The 20,173-nt window shown below is 61.6% G+C and overlaps 1 protein-coding gene across 36 annotated transcripts in view; it reads right to left on the bottom strand.

Moving 5' to 3' along the window:
* The window catches only part of NCOR2 (nuclear receptor corepressor 2), a 213,623-nt gene that overhangs the window by 170,767 nt on the left and 22,683 nt on the right, over nucleotides 1-20,173 (bottom strand). For all 36 annotated transcript variants that reach the window (XM_045457218.1, XM_045457250.1, XM_045457224.1 and 33 more), the window contains exon 2: nucleotides 12,587-12,633. The gene's annotated coding sequence lies outside the window, so the exon portion shown is untranslated. The remainder of the gene's footprint in view (nucleotides 1-12,586; nucleotides 12,634-20,173) is intronic.

Raw genomic sequence — 20,173 nt, 5'->3', positions numbered from 1 at the left:
GGGTCTCCTTTGGGGAGATGAAAATATTTTAGAACTAGACGGAGGTGTGGGTTGTAAGGCACTGCTTGTGAATGAAAAACTAACGAACGGTGCACTTGAAAGCGGTTAATTTCACAGGATGTGAATGTTGCCTCAGTTCAAACTAAATCAAAAAAGATGGCTTGGTTGAACGACCGCCATTCCGGCCCAGCTTACTAACTTTGAGCGTCAAGAGTCCCTGACCCCAGGCCTGGGGCCGTCCCCCATCCAACAAACATTTATTAAGCCCCTACTGTCTGCAGTGGTCACTGGGGACACAGCAGGGTTGAAGACAAGGATCCCCGCCCTCGTGGGGCTGACGCGGGAAGAGATCAGGAGTCAACGGCAGATAAAGACACGATACAATTCAAGTTAACGGCAGCTGCCGTGGACGGGCTGGTGTGTCTGATGTGGTGACACTTCGACAGTGGCCTGGCTGGAGAAGAAAGCCGCATGTGGAAGCGTCTCAGGAAACAGTGTGCCAGGCAGAGGAGACAGCCAGGGCAAAGGCCCTGGGGCCAGGAGGCCAGCGTGGCGGTGGCGGTCAGCTGTGTCAAAGGGGACAGGCTGTGCAAGGCCTTGAAGGCCACAAACGGGTCTTTAAATGTTAGGAGGGATGAAAATAAAATTCGCAAAACCGCATCACTTTCCCAGGGCCGCCGAACCAAATTACTCCAAACCAGGGAGAGGACTCTCAAAGCAAAAGCAATTTCTTCTCTCTCGGCTCTGGAGCCTGGCAGCCAGAAATCAAGGTGTCAGCAGCGATTTGTCCCCGCTGAAGGCTCCAGGGAGGATGCTACCTTGCCTCGTCCGGCTTCCGGTGGCCCCAGGCGATCCCCGGCCTGTGTTCTCTGCTCATCTACACGCGGCCCTCTTCTCCGTGCGTCTTCTCTTAAACCCGGAACTTTGGTCATCATCCTAATCTAGGACGATCTCATCTACAGATGCTTAATTTTTCTTCTAATTTTTTTTACAATTTATTTACTTTGATGGGGGTGGGGGCGCACAGAGAGAGGGGGAGCAAGAATCCCAAGCAGGCTCCGCCCCATCGGCACGGAGCCCATCGCAGGGCTCAATCCCACAAACCATGAGATCACGACCTGAGCCGATATCAAGAGTCGGATGCTTCACCGACCGAACCACCCAGGCGCCCCAAAGATGCTTAACTCGATTGCAACTGCCAAGACCCTCTGGCCAAACGAGGTCACGGTCACGGGTTCCAAATGGACACAACTCAACCCCCTACATCATCAAGACTCAATGCGGCTGCATCAAGTGCTTAGTACCATGCTGGGCCTCTGCTTCCCTTTCTGCTCTCAGTCCAGACCATCAGGCTGGAAGCCGTGGGGACGGGCACGTGGGCATCTCGAGGAAACCGTCCCCACGGGGACCCCGCGGCCAGCCCTCTCCCGGCCTAAAAACAGACCGCGAGCAACCGTGACCCCCCTTCCCTGAGACGGGTACCTATCAGTCACTCACAGGAGGCTGGCAGGAAAGGGACCTCCTTGACGGGCCACAACAGGCCCGGACCCTCCTTCGCCCATCCCTTCAGCCAAGCGCAGAAGCTACGTCGGCTACAAGCACCAAACTGTCCTCTACGGCTCTTCTCCCGATTTGATTTGATTTTCCTGTGTGCGGCCACCCCTCTACCCGCAGCGGCTGGGAGCTGGCGGTGGGCAGGGCTCCAGACTCACGTCCGAACGCAGTGCCATCCTGCAGCAGAGGGCACAGGGCAACTGGCAGGGACGGCTGGGGCAGGGGCAGGAGGCAGGAGGCAGATGGCCGCCTGCGCTGGGGCCCCGGGAGCCCACGCCCCGGGCGGCAGAGGAAGGAGGAGGTGTCCAGGAATGCTCCCGGCCACCGCCAGCTGGATCGCAGGACCCAAACTGGGAAGGACAGATAATACCAGCCCAGGAGGACACGTGCTCCCGGCACGCCAGGCGTTGGGCGAACAGGCTTCAGGGTGCTCCTTTACGTCTCACAGCAATCCTAGGGCAAACCACTGACCCGTTACGGCCGGGGAAACCCAGGGACAGGGGGGAAGAGACCTGCCCCAGGGCGCGAAGCTACAAGCGGCAAAGCCTATAACACGGGGAATGCAGTGCCCGAGTCTAGGTCACTAACCGCTAAGATTTCCGTCTCTCCGAACATGGCAACTCCACCGGAGGGCTCCGGGGGAGACTGCCGTGGCCTTGGGCCCCGACTGTTGGAAATGGGATCTCCAGAGGCGTTAAACGTGACTTCCCAAGCCCCGGGACCTCCTGTTACATTCCACAGGGATATTCCGCCCAGATCACAGAGGGCAAAATACTTTGAGATAAAAGTCATCGCTGAGAACAGAGGCCACGAAATGACGACAGCCAGCTGTGGCCAACAGGGAAGCTCTTTCTGGCACACACGATGTTTTTTAAAAAATTGGGACACTGCTTGTAAAATCCAGATTTCTAGCTTCTCTGAGGGGAACAAGGAGAATGTCCGCGTGCCCGTTAGCCACAATCCCCACCCCTCCCTGTCGCCTCTTGCCCTTCTTTGACCCTATCTGAGTTTGGGGCGCCCCTCGCCCCCACCTCGACCACCTCCCCGATGCTGTTGAAAATAACTGAATGAGTGTCGAAGGTCTCACGTGGCAAGGATAATGAGCAAGAGACAGGAGGGACGCTCCGGGGGCTTCGGGTGACTCCTTCCCCTTGGCTGGCTGTGCTGGTGGCATAAACCTGCCTGTAAACAAGGCCCACGCAGGAGGAAGCAGAAACGGAGACAGAGTCCACCTCCCAAGCATGGCTTGAGGCGCTGGATCCAGCCATGCCTGAACTTGTCCTACCCTGAACTTTGCCATTATGAGTACCCATCAACTCTCCCTGTGGCCCAAACCAGCCAGAGTGTGGCCCCACCACGACTCAGGAGCCCTAATGAATTACCTTCAGGTCTCCTCTCCATTGACCCTTGTCCAAGAAGGCCTGTCCTGATCACAGACACGTTCAGACCTCCTTAAACCCCAGGGATAACCTGACCTCCACCTGACCCTTACTACCCTCGGTGCCACCTTTTAACGGACACCCTCCCTCTGGACACTAAACTCCGCAAAGGCATGGACGATGCCTGACCTTCCCATCGTTTTGATCCCAGTGGCCTACAAACGTCCGGAACATTCCATGTGCCCAGTAAATATAAATTAATCGATGAGCAAAAGAACAAAAAGGGAGACACAAAAGCCATTAAACTTGATTTCTGCCTTAAACGTGAAAAGCACCCCACCCCCACGGTCTGTAGAACAGCCTCAGATCCAGAGAACTGTTCTGGTGCCCCTGGCTCTGTTCCAGCCGTGCAGGCCTCCTCAGCCTTCTTGAAACATCACGGCCTCAGGGCCTTTGCACAAGCCACCCAGACATTCCCAGCTACATTCCCCCTGCCTAGAACACCCATCCCTCTTCTTTTCACACGTCTGGTTCCTTCTCGTCGTCTAGGTTTCGGCTCCAACGCCACCTCCTTAAAGACCACCCTTGATTCCTTTACCTAAAGTGAGCCCCCCCCCCAAAAAACCAGAGCTGTCCCACCCTCCCCAGCCCTGCATTATTCCACAGTCAGCATACCCCCGCCTTGCAACACCGTGTTTGCTTTGCGCACCGCCCGTCTCCCCTCAGCCCACGGGATCCCACAAGGCAGGGGCCCGGCGTGACGTCTGCGGATATGTATCTCCCCACCCTGCCCCAGGAGGCCGTGGGGACACCAGGCTGGCTGCAGGGAGGCATAAAGCAGACCCCTCGTGTCCCGACCAGTCCCGCCCGGCCCAGAGCAGCTGCCGCATGCCTGAGAGCCCTACGTGGCTGGTGGAGCCTGGCCCGCGGCCGGCCCAGCCTTGCCAAGAGGTCCAGCCCGACTGCGGGCTCAGGGATGGTTGCAGGTGACGCCTGCACAAGCCCCACGTTGACAGCAGGTGCGTGGAGTCCATCTGCCCGGGTTCGAATCCCAGTTCTGCCGGCTGCCCGCCGCATGACCTTGGGCAGGTCACTTACCTTCTCCGTGCCCCAGCCTCCCCCCCTCCCCCACCTACAAAACAGAGCTGATAACGACAGTCCTATCCCAGGGCCGCCACAGGAGTAGATGAGTCAGCGTATCCGGCACACTCAGATCACAGCCTGGCATGGGACAAATGCTCAGGAATCACTCCAAGTGAAGTCAGTGTCGGGGCGCCTGGGTGGCTCAGTCGGTTACGCGTCCGACTCCCGATTTCGGCTCCGGTCGCGATCTCGCAGTGGGGAGATCGAGCCCCGCGTTGGGCTCCACACTGAGCGCGGAGCCTGCTGGGGATCCTCTCTCTCTCCGTCTTTCTCTCTCTGCCCCACCCCCGCGCACACTCTCTCTGTCACTTAAAAAAAACAATTTTTTTAAGGGAATCAATGTCAACGATGGTGATAATGGCAAACTCACTAAGGCAAAGCCAGTGGTCAGGAAACGTCAGCTTCGGTCCTAAATACGGTACCTGCTCTGTGCTAGGCCCTGTTCGGAATGCTTGACTCATCCTGATTCCTACGAGCTAAGTTTCTCATTGCTCCATGGGCTTGTTCCAGGTCCTCCAGGCAGCCCTCCCAGATTGCTCTAACGCCCAGGAGCACCCTGAAGACGCGCAATGCCTCCCGTGAGTCTGTCCTCAATTCCTCTGCATCCCAGGCGGCAGCGAGGGGCAGGGAGAGCACCCAAACCCCACGACCTCGAAGTCAGCAGCGGGGAATGCGTGCCCCACGCCGGAGCCTCTGCCAGAAACGCAGGCCCTGTCTGGCTGCACGAGCCCACCCCGGAAGTGAAGGGCGCTCCCGCCCTGCAGTCTGCGGGTCAATTCCTCCAGGGAGGCCGGGCATCTCAAGGGCACCGAAGGTCAGATGTCCCAAGACACAGGGCGCAGCGTGAAAGAACAGGTGTCGACTGTGGCTGGGGGTCTCGGGCCCGCACGGACGGCACGTGAGAACAGCACCGCTCCCCAGCCAGCCCCAGCCTCCCCGTCCCCAAAATGAGTTGGGCACAGCCGCTCTCCTCTTCCCACCAGACAGATGGCTGGCCGGGCTCGCCTGGGGCACGCACGGAGCATGGCAGCCCCCCTCCGGTGGTCTCCGTTCCCCGAACCAGGCGGGAAAAGCAGGTTAGCACGTCCCCACCAGTGACCTCGCTCGAGTCCGGCCACCCCCCCCCCCCACCGGAACCTCGGTTTCCTCATCTGGAAAATGGGTCTCACGGTCATCAACACAGTCCCACAGGCAGGACGGGGAGCGCCCAGAGCGCCAGGACACCAAAGCCGCCAGAAGGGAAACAGAAGATCTAGAAAGAAGAAGCTATTTTAATTTCAGCAAGGGGCTTGCTTGGTCTCTAAGCGAAACACAATTTTATCGTATGGTTCAGAAAAATGGTTTCTGTTCGGATTTATAGCGATCGCGGAAGGCAGGCCATAATCTTTTCAGCATGCGAGCCTCTCGAGGTCTCGAGCCACCCTAAATTAGCATCTCCCTCAAAGGGACGTGCCAAGGAGACATCAGTAAACGCACAAAGCCTTAACACAGGGCTCAGCCCGGGACGGACTGGCCTAAGTCCCACGCAGGACGACCGGGAGGCTGAGGCAGGAGAACGGGAAGGATGTGGGCGCCGGGGCAGACAGCCTGGGTTCGAATCTCACTGGCTGTGTGACCTCAGGCAGGCCGCCTAACCTCTCTGTTCCTCAGTTTCCTCATCTGTAAAGTGGGGACAATAATAATCTCTGCTCTCCAGGGGATTTTGGAAGATGAAATTACGACCTATAAAGTACAACACAATTACGATTATAAACTCTGCTGTGATTACTGTCAGTTTCAACAGTTTCAAAACCTGCGTAGGTTATAAACCCGACTGCGGGAGGCAGACAAGCCGGCCTGGATCCTGGGCGCCAGGGGGGCCCCATCACCAGGCTCAGTGGGAGCCCCTGCAAGGCAGAGCCTCCCCCCTGCCTCCAGCTGGGGCAGGGATTACCGTCAGATGGAAGGAGACGCACGTCGGAGCCAAAGATTAAAAACAAGTACAATTATCGGGCAGGCATCCATCCATAATTATAAATTTGATGTAATTAGGCACCCCACTAACTTCATTACTTATTTATTTACGGGATTGCTTATTTAATTTACGGGCCTCCTTCCCCGAAAAGTCATCTTGGCTAACACCCCTCAGGCGAGGGAGGAGGAGGAGAAGGCTCCCCTCTTTGTCCCCACCTCCATTCCTGGGCTTCCGTATGTCAGGCTCCTGCCTGGCCCCAAAAATAGCTCCCCAGAAGGCCTGCGTGACTTTGCCCAAGACGACGGGCTCGCACCAGGCCTGACATTCACTCAGCGGTGCCGACAGACAGAACTTGACCCGGAAGGAGTGATAAGCTCACCAAGCCCCCCCTCTCCAGCAGAGGAAGCCCTGGAGGGCTGGGGCGGGGCGGGGGGGGGGGGGGTTGTGGCCCTGCCCGGCCACCAATTCCTGGCACGACCCTCTGGACCAGCAAAGACCATCAGCTGGCACTTTCCAGCTTCAAGGAGGAGAAAAAGCACTCAGCCCTTGCAGAAGAACTTTAGATAAGTCACCTGACCTCTTCGAGCCTCCGCTTCCTCATCTGTAAAATGGGAGCGTTAAGAACAACACCCACAGCTAGCTAACCCCCAAAGCCCAACTGCTGATGCCCAGCATACCCCTGGGTCTCAGCCACGGCAACGAGGCAAGAAAAAGCAGGAAGAGGCACAGACTTTCTAGCTTTGTATCTAAAAGCCCCAAACTGGGGCGCCTGGGTGGCGCAGTCGGTTAAACGTCCAACTTCAGCTCAGGTCACGATCTCGCGGTCCGTGAGTTCGAGCCCCGCGTCAGGCTCTGGGCTGATGGCTCAGAGCCTGGAGCCTGTTTCCCATTCTGTGTCTCCCTCTCTCTCTGCCCCTCCCCCGTTCATGCTCTGCCTCTCTCTGTCCCAAAAAAAATAAATAAACGTTGAAAAAAAAATTTTTTTTTAAATAAAAATAAAAAAAATAAATAAAAGCCCCAAACTGCCAATGACCGACATGCACCAAACTCAAGGATGGATAAATGAACCGTGTGGCACATTCATACGTGGAATATTACTCGGCGATTAAAAAGGAGTTACTGACACATCCCAAGACACGAACACCTGCCAAAAACATGCACAAAGAGGCCAAACACACAAAAACGCACTCTGCAAAATTTTGTTACGAAAACCTAGAAGATTCTAGAATTTCCGTGGTGGCAGATCAGTGGGTGCGTCTGGTGGGGGGGAGGGGGGTTCTTTTGGAGTAGATGGAGACACTCCGTTATCTAGATTGTTCTCGTCGTTACGTGAGTGGTTTCAATTGTCCACACCCATAGAACGGAACTCTCAAAATGGGTAAGTCTTGCTACAGGTGAATCACATCTCAATAAGGCTGATTTTTGTTAACCGCGAAGGAAAACGCATACATACGTGCCAGCACCACTAACCCCACTCGGGTGCCCGGAGAGTGCTTCCCCGCTTCCGGGTCAGGTCTGCCATTTCCTGCACTGTCCTCCCCAGTTCTCCCAAGCCCCTGATTTATGAGCCTTGGACAAGGAAGGTCAGGGTTGCATCCCAGATTTATCCCTTCCTTGCTGGGTCATTTAGGGCAAATCACTTTGCCTCTCTGCCTGTCAGGCTCCCCATCTACAAAAGCAGGGTTATAAATAGCACTCTCCTCGGAGAGTTATTGTAGAATAAAATGAACCGAGGTGAAAAGCACCAGCTGCGGGCCGTGGCATACAGCAGGGGCCTCATTATTGCTGCTGCAAAATGATGAGCGGGCAAGCACCATGCCCGGCGTGGCCAGGACTGGCCAGGATTCTGGTCCCCCCCCCGCCCCGACCCAAGACACACGAGACCCCCACCAGACAAGACTCCAGGCCCGGGCGGCGACCCCCATCACTGACAGCTCCCGGCTGCCGGGGCTCCAGGCTGGTGTCCGGAACAGGACAAGGCTCCCTGACTCCACCCAGGAGGGCAGACACAAAAGGCGGGGGGGGGGGGTCCTGCGGCGAGGGGCTGGCCCTGAGGGCAGGACAGGACCCGGGAGGTCATTTGGGGACAGGAGGTGGCCAGGGGAGAGGGTATCCCGGTGGAGAAGGACACCTCAGTGGCCTGGCCATCGCACGCACGCTAACTGAGGTAGGACAAGGGTCAGCCTGAGCCCCCCGCTTAGGAAAGAGAAAAGGGATGACAGGGACCAGGGGACAGCTTCTGCGCCGGCTCACATGGGCCCGCCTGCCCAGGGCGGCTCCTGCTTCCCTGTGAGTGATGGAGCGGGCAGGCAGCACCTGGGAGCCATGGCAGGAAGGGGCGTCCCCCGGGCCCGATTAGAGGGCCAGCCGCAGGCAGACATGCTCAACTGTCAGCCCCGTCCTCCCAGCCTGCCATCAGAGGCCCCATTAATTGCTGTCATTTGAGGGTGGCCTGTGGGGAGAAGGAGGGGGGCTGCGGGAAGGGGGTTACAGGGAGGAGGGCGGGCAGTAAAGAGGGGAAGGAGACGGGGGGGAGGGGGGCAGCAGGGTCAGGGGGAGGAGGGGGGAGGAAGGAAAGGACGGGGAGGGACAGCTCGCCCAGGGCTGAGAACCCCCCCGGGCGCTCACCTCCTCCGCCCCGCGGAGGGAGCCGAGCACCGCCCAAGCGGGGACAAAGCCAGCGGACCCACTGCCCAGGTGGCACAAATGGAGTGCAGAGGGGGGCGACTCTGCAGGGCCAAGGCCCACGAGTCTTCCCCCCTCCCCGCCCCCCCCCAACATAGCCACCCGAGCACCTGTCTGCCTCCAGGTTGGCTGGTCCCCATCTGCTCTCCCCAGGGTAGCAGAAAGCCTGGCCACCCCAGTCCCCATCCACTCGCAGCCTCCACCCTGCCCCGACCCCTCACCCCGCACCTGTGCACCACACGGGAGAGGCCCGAGGCACAGGCAGAGCCCCCCTGCCCGCCTGCGATGCCAGGAGACCCCCCCGCCCCCCGCCACACGGGTCGAAACCTCCGTCTGGCTCAGGGGCCCCCACACCAAACACCATCTCCTCCGGCACCAAGATTCCAGGGCCGGGCGGCCTGAGCTCAAATCGTCCCCCTGCCACCTGCCCTCTTGGTGCCATCACGTCCCCTCCCTGTGCCTCGGTTTCCTCACCTACAGAACAGGGCGACATGAATCCCCATCTCGTGGGGTCGCTCCAAGGATTAAATGAGATAATTCCACAAGGCGCTGAGAAGGGGGCGTCGGGCAACGTGAGGGTCGTGAGCGTTTGCTGCTGCTGTTACATTATCGCCCTGGACGCCGGTCCCCCTTGGCCTTCACACGCGTCCCCTGTGACCTGTGTACCGTGGTTCCTTCTCAGAAACGCCTGCTCCCCCACGCCCGGCTCTGGCCCCCCACACCCCCCCAGGTGAGGTCCCAGACAGGCCTTCAAGCTGCCATCCAGGAGCCCCTCCGTCTATACATCCGCCCTGCCCCCGTGCCCACCCCCGGCGACCCCCCTCCCAGCCGCCCCTGCCTGTCCCCAGACGGGCCTTGTCTCTGGGCTAAGGAGCCACTTGGGTCCCACCAGGGGCTCCTGGGACCCCCTCTGCCCCCTCCCCCATCTGTCTGCCTCGCTCCTTCCTCAGACGTGATGGATCGCCCCAGAGGAGGAAGCTAAGTGCTTGCAGACAAAAAGCCCTTTTATCGTCCTCGGGTGGGCCACGGCATGACAAGCAGATAACTCAGCCATGGGAGGAAGGCTCCCCATTAGGCCAGGGAGGCAGATTGATGGAGGACCGAGGGGCAGAGGAGGAGGAGGAGGAGGAAGAGAAACCACCCCCAGCCAGACTGCCTTCCTTCAACTTCAAAGACACCCAAAGCTGGCGGGGCTCCTCACTTTGGGGGGACTGAGTGTGGCCCGTACCTCCCCGCCTGCAAGAGGAGACCCGCTGCTGGGGGCCCAGGGCCCGGCCCAGGAAGCAGGCAACCCACCTCCCTGTCTCCTGGGGGAGGGGGGCGGGGGGAGCGCAAAGGCTCAGGAACTAAGGAGAGAAGCCCACCCAGATCTCACACGGCCTCCTGCAAACCCAGAGGCCCGTCCCACACTGCCTCAGGGCCTTTGCACGAGCTGTTCCCTCTTCCTCCAGAGACCCACACGCCCCCTTCCTCCCCTCCAGCAGGTCTTGGCTCAAATGTCACCTTCTCCAGTGGGACCGTCCTGACCACCCCGATTTGAAGCAGCCCCCAGCCCGCCCACACACTTCCCCGCCCCTTCTCTGCTGGCTCCTGGCACCAACGCCCCCCGCCACGGGACACCCTGGGTATGTGACTTGCTCGCTATCTGTCTCCACCCTACCCAGAGCTCCGTCTCTACCCGCTGGAACAGTGCCTGGCACACAGTAGGTGCTTCAGAAATAACGGTTCTGTCTTCCGAAGGGAATAACACACACCTCTTGGGAGCAGCCAGCTCTGCCCGCCGAGCCCAGCTGTGTGCCCAGCCGTGCCTCGACGGCCCCCGTAGGACACCCATTTGACAGACGAGGAAACTGAGGCACAGAAGCAGAGGCGCACCCAGGTCTGCGGGAGGCCCACCCGCTGCAGGACCGAGGACAGCAGCCTGGGGCTGGGTATCAGGGAAAAGGACCGAAGCTCCAGCGTTGCGGCCTCAGGGAGACCCTGTCCCACCTCTCAGCCTCAGTTTCCCCCTATGCAGAATGGAGCTGCACAGGGGACCCCCGCCGTCCCTCCTAGGTCCCCGCTCTGACGGGAGGCGCTTGGGAGCCCAGAGGAGTAGAAAGCACCAGATCGCAGCCCTGTCGGGTCAGCCTGGGGGCCCTGCCAGCTGCCCAGACGCCCTCAAACCCTCCTGGGGGCCAGGCCCGGCCGGCACCCCCTGCCTGCCCCCAGAGGAACAGCTCTGTCAGTAAGAGGGAAAGACACGGGGAGCAGGGAACGAGTGCTAAGCCCCACAGGCTCACGAAAGCCCAGGAGCCCGGGCGGACGGGTGCTCAGTGTCACAGAGGCCCAGAGACAGGAAGGGACCCAGCTGCCACCTCCAGGAGGCCGCACCCACTGACCGCCCCCTCCGCAGGGGCTCACCTCGAGACCCGGGAGCCCCCTCCCCACCACCCCTCTGGGAGGCATGTCCCTCTAGTCCCCCGAATCCCCCAAGTCTTGGGGATGTCGTGTCCCTGTCACGCCCACCAGGGTCTCCTGGGATGTGGCCTGTCTCTGCCAGGCCTGGGTCAGCGGTCTGTCCTCCCCCAGCCAAGCCCCACGACCCCAGGGATGGGGACCGGGCACAGGGAGAGGGGGCCGTGGATTCCTCTCCCTCGGCTGCAAAGCCTCCCAGCTGCTTAAGAAAAATACAAAACCGCTGAAATCTTAGCAACAGCCCCCTCATCACCAATCCTGGGGGGGACTTGATTGATCGAGGCACAGGGTAGTGTTGCCCAGGGTCACGCAGATAATAAGTGGCTGAGGGAGATCTGCACTCAGGCAGCCAGACTGCAGAGTCCCCGCTCAGGAGCCCTGTGCCTCTCAGGTAAAACTCAGTAAATAGAGGGGCGCCTGGGGGGGGCTGGGCTGGTTAAGTGTCCAACTCTTGATTTCAGCTCAGGTCATGATCTCACGGTCCAGGGGTGGGAGCCCCGCGTCGGGGGCTCTGTGATGACCGTGGGAAGCCCGCCTGGGATCCTCTCTCTCCCTCTCTCTCTGCCCTCCCCTGCTCATGCTCTGTCTCTCTCTCGAAATAAATAAATAAACCTAAAAACGTTCTTTTTTTTCTAATCCGCGTAATAGCAAAGACGCTGTGTGCCAGCCAGGCCCGTGTCCGAATTCCCAGCTCCACACACGACCCACTGCCGGGACTGCCTTCCCACTCCCCTGACATCCCAAACCCTGCCCGCGCCCCGGTCCCCCCCGGTGCGGGAGAGGCCCTGCCATCCAAGGGACCAGGTGGAGGGGCGGGCAGTTTTCACAGACCTGCCGCATCCGGGCCCCAGTCTGCCTGCTGCCATATGAGCAGGTTGGGGCAGGACCCGCCAGGTTCCCTGGGAGGCTCAACAAAGGTTTGAGTCCCGGCTCTTAGCTCCCAGCCGCGATCTGGGACAGGCGACCTACCTGTGCCTCGGCTTCCCTGCTTGTAAAACGAGGCCGAACGTCCGTTCTGGCACCTGTGCAGCCCTGTGCATCAGCTGCTGCCCCAACCCCTTCCACGGGCCCCACCCTCCCCAAGCCTGCAGCCACCTTCGGAGCACGGACGCGATGGGCCCTGAACCCCAAGACAGAGAAAGCCCACCACCCCACATCCACACTGCCAGGGACTGCCCCTTCTCTCGGCCGTCATGCGCCATCCCCAGGGGACCCCCCCAACCCCCCCAAGGTGTTCCCCACCCTGAGCAACCCTGGGGTGCCAGGTCCCACCCCACAAGGCCACACCAAGCCCCCAACCCCATCCACCAGGAGGAGCCTGGCTTCCCCGGCGACTCCCGACCCCGCGCATGAGGAGGTCCCGGCGATGCGAATCTGCTAGGGACACAGTGAGAGGGGACAGACGTGAACCTACCAGAAACGGCCTCTGGTGACGCTGAGTCCTCAAAGAGCCCGGGAGACCTGCAGGAGAAAAGAGAAGCCTTGTTAGTGAAGAGTCAGCGGCCCCTACCACACGCAGGCCGCGGATGGCACGGCCACGTCGGCGTGTGGGCAGGGGCGGCAAAGCCCGTGGTCCACGCCCGATGCCCTGCACGGTCGGGCCGAGCACTCTGCCACCAGCACCCCGTGGGCCGCGTGGCGGGCAGGGCCACCCCACTTGACGGAGAGGGACACCGGGCCTCCGAGAATCAAAGTCTCACGCCCCCGGTCCCACCACTAGGAAGTCACCGAGCTGGGGTCCCAACCCGGGCCGTGTGGTTATAAGGCAGCCTCTACCCTGGCAGGGCCACCGAGGAGCTGCGGGCCCCGATCACGGTGAACCCTCCCCCCCATCCCGAGTGTCCCGAATAGATAAAGGACACCCACGAAGAAACAAGAAAGAGACAGCGAACCCAAGACACTTCACAAAAGTTGATACACAGACGGCCCAGAAGCTTATGAAAAGGTGCCCGATGTCACTGGTCGTTCGGGAAAGCGCAAGTTAAAACTGAGAGCCCACGACACGGCCACCTGGATGGCTGAGATCACAGACAGACAGGCACCAAGTGTCTCGCGACCACGGGACCCAGCAATCCCACCCCTGGGCCTTTACACGTGACCAAGGAAACCACGGCTCCTCACAAAGACTCCAGGCCCCTGTCCATAACAGCTTTATAATCACAAAAAAACCGGGGCGCCTGGGTGGCTCGGTCGGTTAAGCATCCTGACTCTTGGTTTCGGCTCAGGTCATGATCTCGGGGTTCATGGGATCGAGCCGCACGTCGGGCTCTGTGCTGATGGTGCGGGACTTGCCGGGGATTCTCTCTCTCTCTCTCTCTCTCTCTCTCTCTCTCTCTGCCCCTCCCCCACGCCCACACTTGCTCTGTCTCAAAAATAAATAAATAAACATTAAAAAGAAAAAACTGACGACAAGCCAGCTGCCCAGCAACAGGTGCACCCCGGAATATCTCCTCCACAATACAACATGACAAGCTACGGGTGCACACAACCGGAAGGGGGAACCGCAGGCTAACGGGCTGAGCACAGCCAGGTTCAAAGGGCAGCAAACGGTCCCCGCAGATGATTCCGAGAAAGGCCACGCTCGACTTGCGCAGGGAGAGAGAGGTCCACAGAGGTGGTCACACCAGCACGGGATGAAGGGGCCTCCCACAGAAGCTAGGACGCTGATCACCGCCGGGGAGAAGGCAGGTGGCCACGTGGTGTCCCCTTTACGATTATTCACTAATTTGCAACCATGGGTGTTTGCGTTCTTTATCGCGTTAGCTTCTGCACGGAGCAAAAAAAATAAAAAATAAAAAAATAGGCTAATGGGCAGAGCACTGGGGAGGGAGTCCAGAAACCTCGTTCTGTTCCCACTAACGGCTGTGACCTTGGGCAAACCCCGGGCACTCTCTGAGCTCAGTCTTCCCATCCAGAAAGTGGGCCCTCTCCCCACGACGGCCCTCTGGCCCACTCATGCGCAAACATCTCGGTATCCAGGGGGCCATAAGGAGCCTCTTCTCCACCTGTGCTGCCCCCCAGGGATCAGAGGCAAGTGGCACCAGGGACGCCTGCTCTCACAATGCTGGGGACAGCTCCACGCAGTGCTTGGGCTCCGCAGCCAAGCTCCCCGGGTTCCAACCAGGGGCTCTGCCCCTTCTAGCTGGAGATGAGTGGCTTCACCTCCCGTGCCTCAGTTTCCCCATCTCTAAAGTGGGAACGGTGGTTAAGTTCACTGGCCTCAGAGTGGATCCCTGCAGGCACTCAATTACCGCTGGGTGCTACCATTACCCACGGGCTGGTGGCGACGCCCCAAGAGCCTGTCTGCCCAGGCAGGCCCTTCAGATCCCAAAGACCCCTAAAAGGGGACCCCTTCTCTCCAATGCCTTCTTTTTTTGTTAAGTTGTTTTGTTTTGTTTTTTTACGATGCCCCCAGGCTTGGCACTTGGCTCTGCCTTCTGCCGCCGCTCCAGAGACAGGCCTCAAAGGAAAGCTGGGAAGGGCGAGGGCCCAGGCACGTCCCCATGGCCACCTTGATCTGGGCTCCCAAGGGTCCCGTAAAGGGCTCAAGCAAGGTCAGGCCCAGCGGGCGCTCCCTCCAAGCGACAGCTGGGGGCCCTGACCCCCCTCCTTCCTACCTTCTGCCTTCTCCTCCCGTCTCCAGCCGGCTCCTTCTCCAGCCCCCAGCCAGACACACAGCCCCGGGCAGCGTGGGGTCAAGACCAGCCCGGCCAGCCCCAGGGTCACACGGCCCCGGGGGGAGACACTGAGCATCATGACTGAGCAACAAGAGAGTGGATCCCAACCTAGAGGATTCACCGGGGCTTCCCAGGAGAGGACGCAAGGTGCAGCGGGGGAGGCCGGGGGCAGAGAACGCAGGACAAGGCGCTGGGGTGGGAAGGACCCCGGAGCCGCGGCTGGAACAGACTGAACGCGCGGACGCAGGGAGACACGGCTGGTCACAAAGAGCCCTGCAGACAGTGGCTTCAGCCCCAGGGCAGTGAGACCCCCTCGAGGCTTCTGCAAGCCGTGCAGTGGAGAGTGCGTGGGGGTGGAAGCAGGTGGCCCGGAGAGGCTCCTGGGCCCGTCTAGGCGGGCCACCCGCGGAGGCGGGAGAGGTGGACGGGGTGGAGAACAGAACGCACCGGGCGGGAATGGGGGGAGCCTGGCTTCCCATTTCGGACGGGGGAGCAGACGGGGAGCCCCGGTCAGCTCTGGGCAGGGGAGGGAAGAAGAGAGACAGCCTGCCTCCTGCGCCCTGTCTGCGTTCCAACTGCCTCCCGAGCGGCGCCTCGTGTGATCCTCACGACCAGCCGGGGCCTCCGTTTTCCGGCCCGGGCAGCTGAGGCTCAGAGACTGGAGGTAACTGCCCCAAGGTCACACAGCCGCAAAGCGAACGGGCTGGGATTCGAAACCAGGCCCACGTTCCCTGGCTGGTGGGGGCCAGGGCGCGAGGCCGGGCACAGATGGCCGTGGGGGAGCTCCCACAGCAGGGACAGGGCTCGCACCTCCCCGGACAGAGCCGCACCCCGGGAACGCCCTCAGCCGGGGTCCTCTCCGGGAGGGGACGCCACGAAGCCCCATGCCCGACAGGCCAGGGCGCAGCCAGCGGGGCCCGGCCGCACCCCACACCCCTCGCCCTCACCCACGCCGGTGCTCACACTCATGCAGTTGTGCCCGCCCGTGCACACCCTCGGCCGCTCGCCCGCCGGCTCGGTGCCCCGTCCACTCACGTGTGCTCCCCCCGGCCACGCTCACGGGCACCTCCCTCTCGCTCACACCACGCAGGCTTCACTCGCTGGGCAACGGGGGACCGGGCGCCCTTCCCCATCCACCCCCCACCCCCACCCCCACCCCGGACAGTCCCGGCCCGGCCCAGGCCACACAGGCTGAACTCCAGCCCCTCCCTGTCCCCCTCCTCTCCCAGGGGCTGACCAGATTTATCTCCCAGCAAAGCCGATCCAGGGAGGGCTCCCTCTCCCCAACCGACCGCAACCCTAGCTCACGTATTTCACCGGCCCCCAGGGCCCAGGGGCTGAGACCTGCCCCTCCCCCCGCAGCCCCCCAAAAGCCCCCTCAGGCCTCTGCCAAATGCACCCTCGCCCTCCTCCTCTGCCTTCCCAGACCTAGCACAAACGCCGGCTCTTCCTCCTCCAGGAAGCCTGCCCAGATCACCCTAGCTACAGAGGCCAGCCCGAAGTGTCCATCCGCTCTGCTCAGAGACAGGGAGCCACAAGGCCCGAGGCCACAGAGCTGGGAGAGGAGAGCAGCCAGGGCTCAAACCCCAAGGTGGATACTCTGCTTGGACCAGGACACCATCACCCCCTTCGGCTTGACAAGGGGACACAGCCATGAGTACAAAAGACGACGGTTCTGGGTGGACACAGCCACAGGCACCCACACCCACACGTGACCAGGATGGCTTCGGAGGGCAGGGACGGACAGAAACCAGAGCGAACCTGCAATAATGACGGGGCGGGGGAGGGGGCAGGGAAGTCGGGGAAGGTCTCCCCAGGAGGGGCCACAGGAGACCAGGGCTGAAGGTCAGGGGGCAGCTGGGCCCGCAGAGACAAGCAGGAAGGGCACCCAGGAGGAAGGTACAGTTACATGCAAAGGCCTAGAGGTGGGAACCAGCTAAGCTGGAAGCAGCCAGCAGGGCCGGAAGGTGGAGAAGAGAACCTGGGCTTTATCTCCAGGGCAAGGCCACGGGACTGGAGTGGCACACTCTGACCTAACCCAACACTGGGTAGGAGCAGCGTGAGGCAGGGCCAGCGAGGACACCGCCAGGTCAATCCCTGAGGGCTTCCTGGAGGCAGGGGCCTCCTGCCCAGGCCCAGCCTGCTAGCCCCTCAAGGTCCTGGTGATGCCAGGCTTTTACCTCCACCTGCTCCAGGGGCAGGCTGCCAAAAGCAGCCCCCGGCCCCCACGAATGCACAGAAGAAATCCTTCCTCCCAGCCCAGCCCCCTCCCAGCCCCCAGGCACGGCGGGCAGCACCCTGGGCAGGGCCCCAGGAGACACGCTTCCTAGGTGTCCTGTGAAGGACAGCAGGTGTCGATGGAGCACCCGCAGGGCCTGCAGACGATGGGCAAGCTGGGGCTGGGGGGCGAGCCTGGGTTCCTTCCAGTCCCGGCTCAAGCCACTTCTGCACTGGGTACCCAAGTCACTTCATCTCCCTGCGCCTCGGACTCCCCGTCTGTATCCTGAGGGGTGGTGACAGCGCCCCCCACGCAGGGCGCGGTGCCCACTGAATAAGCCAACGCAGGACAGCGCCCAGCATGGCGCAGGTGCCCAAGAAACTTACTGTCACGACAAACACTTTCAACTTGTCACCACGCAGGGCCCTCAGAGCAGTGCTCCCGAGAGAGGGGGAGAGATGAAGCATGGGACGGTCGCTCACCCGTCCCAAGGGTCTCAGCTGGAAGCAAGTCAAAAGCGAGAACCCTCTCTTGACTCTCCTAGGAGCCCTGCAAATCCCTCCCTGACGTGCTCGTTTCACAGTGAGGCAGACTGAGGCCCGAATCAGACAGGCCTGTGCCCACAGCTTGCCCGGGAACACCTGACAGCAAGTGGTCTCTCCAGAGAACTCCTACATATGCCTCAAAGCCCAGCCCCATCATGTCCTCTCCCATGGAGTCGGAGAGTGGGGAAGTCAGGACGGGAGCCCAAGCGGACTTCAGCCCTGCACGGGGCGGGGGAGGGCTGAGAGTGAGGGATGTCACCGTCGGGGGCGCCCTCTCCCCGTGTTAGCTCAGGCTCTGGGCCAGGCATTGGTGATCCGATCCAATGTAACCCTTCCTGCGGCCTCTGCAGCTGCTCCCACCCTTCCCCCCGGTGGACAGACTGAGGTTCCAAGAGGGGACCGTACGGCCGGCTGCCACATACCTCAGGGGTCCCCCCCCCAGAGGGCAGGGTGCCCTCGATGCTCCCCACAGGCAGTGCAGAGGCACAGACCGGGGCCCTACAAGGAGCAGGTGCCACGACTCACCCGCGGCATCCCTGCTCCCCGGGATGACTCCCAGTCATCACCTCCTGCCCAGGGCCGCCCGCGGGCAGGGCTGGGACCAGGTCCCCCTGCCCAGCTCTGCTGCTCCGGGGCAGGGCCCTCAGCCCCCAGCCCTCAGAGGGGGGTGCTCCGGCTACAGCCCACACCTGCCCACTTCAAACCCGCTCAGCAGGTCAAGTCCTACAAAACCGCCTGAAGCCCAGGGGCCACTGCAGTGCCCGCCCCTTTGAGAAAGGGAAAGGGAGGGCCACGAGAGCCTCCTCATGGCCACAACAGCCAGCAGAGCCAGCCGCGCCAGAGAGCTCTACAGAGGCCCTGTGCTGGACCCCAGGGGCCCCCAGATCCGGGCACCGGCCCCCAAGGGACCCCAAGTGCGCCCTGCAGGTTGGATCTCAGGGATTTCAGGCACAATATGATCCAGGCTCCAGGCTGGAAGCAGGCCAGGGCCCCGAGGCGTCTGGGGGTGGGAGGAGGCCGAGGAGGACCGAGGGAGGGCCGCCTGGGCCACCCGGCACATCTTTTCACATCAGGTCAACAGGGGCCAGGGGTGGCCCATCCCCTTCACTGTGGTGGCCAGCAGCCCAGACAGCCGGGGCGGGAGGCAGGCTCCGCAGCCCTTCCATTTAGAAGCCACTGGGACATTTTATTTTCCTTCTCAAGTGACAGCTGAGGCGTGCCGGCCCGCGCCGGCTCTCCTAGAAGCTGCAGAGAGGCAATCACCGGGAGTTCACCGGGTCTCTGATTCCCCACCGGACTGCGGCAGCCAGCAGCTGCTGGGGGGGCCGGAGGCGGGGGCACGCGGGCCACACTGAGCTCTCTCCTCCCCATCCCTCCCCCACCTCCCAGGACAGGGGGCAGCCACATCAAGGCCAGGGGAGCGGATGTAAGTGGACGGGGCCTTGGGTAGGACAAAGGAGGGAAGGGGCGGCAGGGAGGGGGACACACGGCCCTCTCCAAAGGGGCATGTGGCTCAACCAAGGGGGGCGGAGGCCACTCAAGGGGACCCAAGGTCCAGGCAAGGAGGGGGCTCAAGGGGTCAGGGAGAGAAGGGAGGACACTGCCGGAGCACCTCCCCCCTGCCCCCAAGTGCACACAACCACACCGGCCAGCCCACTGCCAGGCCCTGGGCCATCCCCACGGCCCAGCAAGGGGGACACTGTCCTGACCTCATTTCCAAGATGGGGAAACCGAGGCCCAGAGAGGTTCAGCAGGCCACGAGATGGCACAGCCCTCGAGGGGAGGGGAGACTGGAACCTGGACTGGAACCAGTCCTCCACCCTCCGCATCCCCAACTGAGCCCCAGACATGCTTCTCCAAAGCCTCCTGCCCATCTCCTCGCCTGGGGCACGGGGCCATCTACGGAGACGGCAACCAACAGGAGAAATCAGACGCCAGGAAGGAGCCGGGGTAGCGACTGTTTCTGGAGGGAAGGGGGGCGGCCGGGGGCCCAGGCGCAGAGCTCCGGCAGCCTGGCTTCTGGCCCAGCGCAGGCCAAGGCAGGGCAGGCCAGGCCAGGAGGGCCAGGGGCTTCCCTCCGGGTCTGCGGAGGCGGCAGCACGGAGAAGCCATCTGTCCGTCCATCTGTCTGTCCTCCACCAGCACCGATGGCCCACGGGGACCAGGAGCTGCCCCCCCCCCCACCCACCCGAGGGTTACACTGTGCCAGGCACACCACCCAGCCCTTTGTGCTTATTAACGGGCTAATTCTTACAACAGCCCTACGACCCTCCCCACTTTACAGACGGAGGCGATGAGGCACAAGCAGGAAAACTCAGCCAGGCTCCCCACAGCTGCGCCCGGGCATCCCTGTAACCACACAACTTTGCCTCGGCAGGAGCCCCCTGTGGGGCGGGAGCCAAGAGAGCAGGCTCTCGGGGCGTGGTGCCCCGGGACTGCCTGGGTTGGAAACTTCCAGAAGCCTCTGGATGCCTGTCAGCGGCCCCCCCCCCCCCCCTCAGAGGCTCTCTGTAGAGATAATTCAGTCTCTGCACCCTCGGGAGGCACAAAGCAAGCATCCC

The sequence above is a fragment of the Leopardus geoffroyi genome, chromosome D3 (genome assembly GCF_018350155.1).
Source record: "Leopardus geoffroyi isolate Oge1 chromosome D3, O.geoffroyi_Oge1_pat1.0, whole genome shotgun sequence".
Lineage (NCBI taxonomy): Eukaryota > Metazoa > Chordata > Mammalia > Carnivora > Felidae > Leopardus > Leopardus geoffroyi.
This window is presented reverse-complemented; position numbering and strand designations above follow the sequence as displayed.